Source organism: Pelodiscus sinensis, chromosome 1 (genome assembly GCF_052426305.1).
Source record: "Pelodiscus sinensis isolate ZL-2025 chromosome 1, ASM5242630v1, whole genome shotgun sequence".
Lineage (NCBI taxonomy): Eukaryota > Metazoa > Chordata > Testudines > Trionychidae > Pelodiscus > Pelodiscus sinensis.
In genome coordinates this window covers 105,566,324-105,574,437 of record NC_143052.1, presented here as the reverse complement: position 1 = coordinate 105,574,437, position 8,114 = coordinate 105,566,324, and the positions used below count along the sequence as shown (strand labels likewise).

At 50.9% G+C, this 8,114-nt stretch overlaps 1 protein-coding gene across 2 annotated transcripts in view; it reads left to right on the top strand.

The window, feature by feature from the left end:
* Positions 1-2,243: 2,243 nt before the first annotated feature.
* Positions 2,244-8,114, top strand: part of CHRM2 (cholinergic receptor muscarinic 2) — a 135,874-nt gene continuing 130,003 nt past the window's right edge. Inside the window, exon 1 of one of the 2 annotated variants that reach the window (XR_012906703.2) lies at positions 2,244-2,884. The gene's annotated coding sequence lies outside the window, so the exon portion shown is untranslated. The remainder of the gene's footprint in view (positions 2,885-8,114) is intronic. The other variant, XM_075940154.2, reaches the window with a different exon arrangement.

Genomic DNA, 8,114 nt, shown 5'->3' with positions numbered 1-8,114 from the left:
AGGAACCCACTTAAATCTGCTGGGAAGCCCCCCTGTAGCTAGTTAGAAGCACTAACGCCCTATCCCGCAGGCTATTTTATTGCATTCAATGACTTTCTATGTGATAATATACTTCTAAGAAGCTGATGGGGAGCAAGGGAAGTGTCCCCTTCCAAAAAGCGAGATTTTCGGGTACCGTGTTAGTGAAATACCTGAGAAGGGAAAACAGATCACACTGGGCCATACTTGTCATACCTCTTAATCTGCCTCGCCATAGAAAAAGACTGATTTATATATATGATAATTGAACTCTAATTAATTCTACAGGAATCAACGTGCACAATCAAACATTCACAACGCACCTGGGGGAAAAAAGAGGCGTGTACTCTCCCGTTCCCCCTAATGAGGATCTTGATTAATGAATGTTAGAATATGTTAAGCGACGAGGTCTCAGTCTGCTAACGTGACTTAAGAGTGGTGCGTCTGTTCCCATAGCTCTCTTATACCAGCAAGACTGGTGCAAATGTAGGTTAGTGGGTACTGGCTTGATATTTGCTGGGGTAAATCAAGAGTATCTCCATGGAGTCACATTGTTGTAAACCCAATGGAAGGGGACCGTGGAGGCCAAAAGTAGTTGCTGACTGAAGCTGTTGATTTAAATGACTTTTGGATTAAGGTCTAAGAGAAAAGGAAATCAGCCCCTTTAGTTCAGAGTTATCATACATTCCTGTGAGGGCCAGGGGACATCTTTCTAGTATAAGTACACAGGAAGTTCCAGCTTCTAATATATGTCCCAATTGCTTCCGTACGCTTTCTATTTTATACCCGAAGAGTTACCCACCAGCTAGCAGTTAATCCCCAGGACAGTGTATCCAGGTGACAGGACTATGTTCTACCCTCTCCCGTATGAATCCAAAATTCACTGACTTCCTAGGCAAGGTGGGTTACACAGCAACACCGTAGCAATTGATAGCCTTGTGTGCACCAAGGGCTGGCCAATGAAAATGATTACACAGTAAACATTCTCCTATCCCTAAGATAAGAACTCAGATGTCTCCACTCCTCGGTCCCCTTAGACATTTTTGGCTCTGTGCTCACTGGTACATCTGAATTCAGCAGCTTGGCGGTGTCTAGTGACGTGGAATGATTAGCAGAACAGGCAAGCGCAGCCTGAGAACCACATGCATTGAAGTGTGTGGCTTTGGGGGAACTGAGGTGAAGAGGAACCGGTGTCATTCTGGTGTAGAACGTTTATCTATAGGCCTCGGTAATCGCAATAATAGTAACCAGTTCAGGGTGCGCTGTATTGTGTTGACAGTACATCGTCTGGGATCCTGTTCTAAAAGCTGTAGGCCCTTCTAACTCCGGGTTAGCTATTTGATCTAAACCATTGGGATTATTGGCTAGACTTTCAAAATGCTGGGCACATAAACCAAGATATAAACTGATGTCACCTTGACAAACTCTCACTCTCGCTTCAGGTCTGTCCTACAACATAGGTTCCTTTGGATAACAGAGCCGATTGGTTCCCCTCTTCTAGTTACTCACGCCCAGTATTTTCCCCCAGAAGGCAAAATCCACCCCCCACCCCATAACTCAAATCCACATGAATCAATATCTGGTTTCCAGAGCGGCTAATGTTCATAGCTAGATTATTTTCCCTGAACTGGCAAATTCCCTAAAGCAAAGTAAATACTTCTCAGCCTAATTATTATTAATTAAAAGGGAATGTTTTACACCCAAGGAGAATTAGCTGTTGTTTGCAGAATGTATCTCCTTTCCCTAATTCGTTTGTCATTGTGCCAAGGAAACAACATCCCGTGAATATTTCAGCACGATAACATGTTTTAAAACGCAACTGGAGTTAGTGTAACAACACTTCCCCACCCCCCCAGTGCACAGAGACTTTTCTGATTGCAATAATCAAGAAGCAAAATCTCCTTTCCCCTATACATTGGTTGAGACTTACAGCTACGAGGGAATTGCAAGCGCAACCAGAAATAAAAAGGGTTGTGGGGAAAGAAAAGGGGGGAAAGTAATTGAAAAAACCCCTCGGTTCTGATGTGCACATTGTAGATAAAGACTTCTGATGAGGGAGAAGGAGGGGGGGGGGGAGGTGCGGGGAGAGATAACAAGAAGCAGTAATTTCTATTCAGCAAAGCTACCAAATCAGAAAGCAGTGCTGATCTTATTGGAGGAGAGCCTTCAACAGCAGCTAATCCTGTCATATTGAAAGAAAATGGTAAGTGTGCGCTGCAGAAACTGCCTGCCCCTTGCATCTAATCGAACACACGCACACACCGCACCAAGGGGGCTGCTGGAGGACTCGAACTCCTGGGCTAACGAGGACGCTTTGCGCGAGCACTTTGCGCGTCTTCGCTGCTCCTCCAAGCGCTTTGCGCAGAGAAGACTGAATTATCAGCGACCCGCTTCCGAGCCCCAGCTTCTGCTCTTTTTTAATTCTCCGAGCGTTGTCTGAACCATAGAGCCCGCTTTGATAGCACGGCGGCTCGACCTTATTTTTGAAAGCAATTAAACTTGGCAGAGCTGAGGCAGGAGGCTTCCCGGTGCCAGGAGCCGCCGAGCGGGTGTGCGTGCGTGTGTGTGTGTGTGTGTGTGACAAACTCGATCAGCGCGGACCATCCCACCTCTTGTCCGAAGCTTTCAAACTGTTGTTCTTTCTCCCAGTATCACAGCACCGACTAATCTAGGCCCCCCCCCCCTCCCCGAGCCCACCCCCTTTCGAAGATATGGAAGGGAAAGATAAAGAGGCTGCCACTGGACTCTGACCGTGTGCAGCTGGCTCTTGGCTTCCAGGGCTGGGTGGACTTCCCAGTCGCTTTCCCCAGCAAACCGCCTGCGGAGGGACAGGATGCAACTTCTTGTGCCTGCAGCAGCATGCCAGGTAAGGAGGATGCCTTTGTGTCGGCTGCCACTTTGCCTTTGCTTTATTGAATGCCCCCTTCCTGGGCTGACTTGGAACCCAGCTGCTTCTCATTTTGCTTTCCAGGAGAAAAAAATGTTGTGGCCAAAGGAAACTTCTGCTCAAAGGGGAGGACGATAGTGGCTAGAGGGCTAAGGGGGAGCGATTGCATCAAACAGACAGCGGTCTGGTCGGATTTAGCCCCAAAAGCGAGGCTAAAACGGTCAGAGACGTAGGGACCTCATGATAGACTCCCTCGCCTTTTTAAGAAGCATCCACGGGTTTTTATATAACTGCGGCATTCCGACGAGGCTTGGTATTTTCGGGGCTCCGTGTCACTCCTGCCTAGAGAGGTGACATGTTTATTTGCCACTTCCCCGGTAGGTAATAATCCAGCCTGCCCTTTCCATGAAAGGGGTTTTGTTTTGGTACCGCAGGACGCCGCTTTTATCCAGGGTGGTTAAAAGAAGGTAGCAGATGTGTGCCAGGCAGTGGGAGGGGAGCCGCAGAGAAGTGGGAAGAAGAGGCGATCCCTGACACAGGGCTGGGAAAATGAGGAGGTGCAATCAGAGATACGCGTTAGAGACAGTCTGGGAGTTACCTCGCAGGCTCGGATACCAGGGGGGGACATGTAACGCGCAGGACGCGCGGATTTTTACAAACGCGCGCGTGGGGAGTGGGGAGAGATCAGCCAGCTAATTGATGAGCCAGCCTCGATGCTCTTCCACTTGCGCTAGCAGCTCTGTTTAAATGCCCCCAAAGAGCGGGAGTGGGCAGGAGGAGGGGAGCGCGTGGAGCTGTGGACGCGCACAGGTTATTTGTGGCGGGTGTTATCTTTGAAACTTTCCGATCCGTGGGAAGACCGACGGGGCCCGGGAGCTGTTGTGAAAGGGGAAGAGAGCGAGAGAGGGAGGGAAGGAGGCAGCAGGTCCGAGAGGTGAAGGTGCGATTGCGGGAAACGATGTGTGGGATCACAAGCCACGGAAGCCACCCGCCGGATCGCATCTGCTCCGCACAGCTCCGCAGCTGGTGTAAACGGAGAGAGAGAATCCCCTTTTCGAACGGCGCCTCTTCGCAGTGCTGCGATGGGGCGCAGCCGAGGCAGGATTGGGGTCGGAGTCTACACCCGCGGGGGCGGGGATCCACCAGATGGTACCGCTGTGACGCAGAGTGTATACCTGCAAAGCCTCTAGTCACCCCAGTCGTAACACAGTCTTTCCCGGGCGCTTTCTATTCCCCTTTGAACAGGACTTCTTTGCCTCCCACGACTCCACACGCGAGGCAATGCCCCCCCCCCCCTTCCTCCTCTGCTCCTTGCAGGAGGAAAGTCAGAAAGAAGCCACCAAAATGGTGCGGTGTGAGGGAATGAATGGCAGTGGGGGCAGATCATGCCCTGTCAACCCCTTTGATCTCCACGGGCTAAGCCTTTGCTGAGCACTGAGCAGGATTGTGCCCTTACGTTTCACGTAGTCTGTCTCTGGCCATGGCCACGTGTGGGTATGGTGACTAAGGAGGACCTGGAGAGAGACGCATATCGCAAGGGAGTAAGGTCCCAGACCCGGAATTCTGGGGGGGAATCCGCCTCCGAAATGCTAGCTCTCGGTACCCGAGGTCCCGTGTGTCTCTCTGGCTCATCAATCCATCTCTCAGTTACCAGCTCCTTCCGCAGCCCCAAGGCACAGAAGTGCACTGGCCCTTCCACTCCCGCCACCAGGCCCTCCGCCACCTGTTCAAATGTAAACAGCCATTGACCGCTGCTGTAAAGATTCCTCGGTTTCTCCGTGCAGCCTGGCCGTCTAAGCCCTCCCCCCTTCCGTTCCTCTTCCTCATCAAGCCCGTGGTGCAAATGCTGCAGCAGCCCCAAGCTGAGGCTGCCGCACGAGGGAGAGGGTGTTGTGTGTCCAGGATGCTGGAGTAGGAAGTCCCCGGTACATGCAACCAACAGCTTTGTTTATGGTTTTGTCCGCTGCACACCTTTTCTGCAGCCACCGAATAACCCAAGAGACCGGGGTGTTATTGCCGGGAGAAGGCTGATGAAGCCACCCTGAAAAAGAAATCAAGCTGTAGAGTTGACAAGTTTAAAGCCGATGATGGCTGCTGTAAATGACACACGGATTCAAAATCAATCTAAACTGGGTTCAACTGTGCTCAAATTACTCCCCCGTTTCCCCCCGATCTCAAAAGAGGCTTGCTAAAATTCTTCGTTTGGGGGCCCATTTTCCTGGCCTCCATGCGGCCACCACAAAACTCTCCCTCTGGCCTCCGCTTTGCTGTTCCAGCAAATTAAAGACTTTCAAAGAGCCTGATATTAATGAGACCGCTCTTATGTAACTGACAAGGGCAGACTTCCCGGGGGGTGTGAATTTGTACAGAAGACTAAAGAGCAAGTTCCATCGGGACATTGTGTTCCTTCTGACAGATAGCTAGATGCTTCTTGTCTTGCAAGGGAGGGATTGTGTCCATGTCATATCACAGCACACTCATTTATCACGGCATGAGAGCCAGCACCAGCGGGATTAAAATGTCACAACTAGAGAGACCGTCAGGGTTATTTTACACGGGGCTCATCCAAAATTCATTGGAGCCAGTGGGAATTTTTTCCATTTCTTTCAGTGGGCTTTGGATCAGGCACTAATTGGCCAGATTGTATATAGGAATAAGGTAATATATCTCCCCTTCAGGCTGTGTGTAAACAGGTGTTCTCCCCTCACCCTTCCTCTCTGACTTCCTCTGATCAGGTTCGATTAAGGGAATGAGTTCTAGACTGGGGGAGGAGTATTTCCCCGTCGGAAATCTTTCTGGACTAGGATTCCCCCTGGTTAGGGATTGCCAGTGAGTGGTGGTTTTGCAGAGAGCATGCCCCTATTTCAGCCTCCCCCTGCGGAAGTTGTCCCCATCTCTGCTCTGAAAGACAGGCATGGGGGCTGCTCTCTCGACTGACATTCTGTATTTGCACGGGGAGTGGGGGGGGGGGAATGGGAGGTTAACATGTGAGCGAAGGAGTAGGCACAGGGTCGGCTTTTATGGCGTTGCGAAGCCTGTAATTTGAGCTGAGTGTTCCGTGCCTAGACGCACGCCAGCCCTCCGCCTTGTGGTTTATGACACAAAACAAACCCCTCCGATGACACATGTATAAACTTTGAAACGCTGATCAAGGCATGCTTTCCGCTCTGAGTTAGGCTACTCTTTCTTACGCTTGGCTCCGCTTCCCCTCCTCTCCCCCGCCCCTGGATGATGTCTTAACACTCTCGGTTGCCCTTTCCCATCTAATAAACCATCTTGTTAGTCTTTAAAGTGCTACATTGTCCTGCATTTTGCTTCAACTACCCCAGACTAACACGGCTACATTTCTATCACTTTCCAGCAGCGTGTGCTTTCATACTGGAGCCGGAGAACGCGCTCTGGGCTAATCCAATGGGCATCGGCGCTGGGACTCGGGGTGCGCTGGGGGGTCGGGGGGGGGGAGTGCACCCTCTGATGTGAAGCGGTGTCCATTAGACTTAGACTCGACAGTTGGGTACCACAACTCTCAGCACGCCCACTGTGCACGCTGCTCCAGCCCCGGGTGCAGGAAAGCTGGCCCGCTCCGCTCCGCTCTGCTCTGCTCAGACCTACCTGCACGGTCTGCATTGCAGCCAGGGGCGGCTCGCAGACTCAACACGGGTTCCACTGAAATGAGGGTCGCCCTATTTTCGGTGTATTTCATTCCTATGGAGAAAGGGGGCAGAGGGCTCAAAGCCCCGTCTGTCCGGTCTCTACTTCCACCAGGTCAACGCCAGAGTCCGAATCCAAGTTTGTTTCCCAGACGTGTTCCCTCAGCTGGGCTGCACAGATGGGGAAGAGAGGGATGGAGAGAGAGTGTGTGAGAGAGAAAGAGAGACTTTGGACACTTTTAGCCGCTGCCATATACCCCCCCCCCCCCCACACACACACACACACAATTTTCCTCACTCTACTCTGGCTCTCCATGTGCAGTCTGTGGGTCTCTATTACTCACTGTGTCTGAGACCGTCTGTGTTATTCCCCCTGCAGGTGTCTGATGCGAAAGCCCCCCCTTCCACTTCAGAATCCCAGGCAACTCCCCCCCCCCCCCCACACACACACCCTCCCAAACTTTCTCATCTTCATTGAGATTATGACCTACATACATCGCGCTCTTTCTTAGCGCTGTTTCCATAGCAATATGGCCCAGGAAACACAGCCGGCTCCGGCGTAAGGAACCCGATCCTCTCCCAGCGCAACAGAGACCTCGCGGAGAGCCAGTTCAATCGAAGTGAAACCGAATCCGCAGGGAGTTTATCGGAGTCCCATGTGACAGCGCCTTCTAGTGGGCGAGAAAGGCAAGGAGAAGGCTGGCTCCGGGAGCTGACCTACAGCTGTAGGTAGATGGGTATCTGGTGATGTGTTTGGAACTAAGCTCCTGCGGGAGTCTTAAGTTCAGAATGTACCTGGTTCCTAGGTGCCTTGAATGTGATAGCAAATTGGATGGGGGAGAGGGATGTGGGCGAAACACAGAACAAAAGAACTGGAAGGAACCTCCAGAGGTCATCAAGTCCAGTCCCCTGCCCTCAGAGCAGGATCAAGCACCATCTAAATCATCCCTGATAGATGTCTACCAACCTACTCTTAACTATCTCCAGAGATGGAGATTCCACAACCTCCCTGGACAATTTATTCCAGTGTTTAACCACCTTGACAGGAAGTTTTTCCTAATGTCCAACCTAAACCTCCCTTGCTGCACTCTCAACCCATTGAAACTGAACTCAGGTGTTCAGTGAAAGAAGCAAAGAGTTTGCTCAGCCACTTTTCAGTGTAGCCAACAGTTTCCCCAGATGTCTGCAGGAGGGGGGCACATTTGGCAGAGTATGGTTTCATCATGGGAGAAGAGGGAAGTCACTTTCCTGTCCTCCCTTGGAAGGGGCTGGTCCCCAAAGGAAGGGATAGGTGCAGAAGGCTAACAGCATGTGTTGAACGTGATCCAGAAAGAAACCAAAAGCTCTAAATACCTAGTCTGATGAATTTATCAACAGCAAGAGATTCCAGTCCTTTTCTACTGTGTCTTTTCTGTTCAGTGTACATAATCATTCCTTGAATTATTGCTCATTCTGCAGGCTTGCTTGCATTTGTCTTAATTCCATGGCTAGAATTCCATTCTTCGACTATCCTCTCCATCTCAGTTCTGCTCACCCACCCTTCACAGGGTTTTATAGAC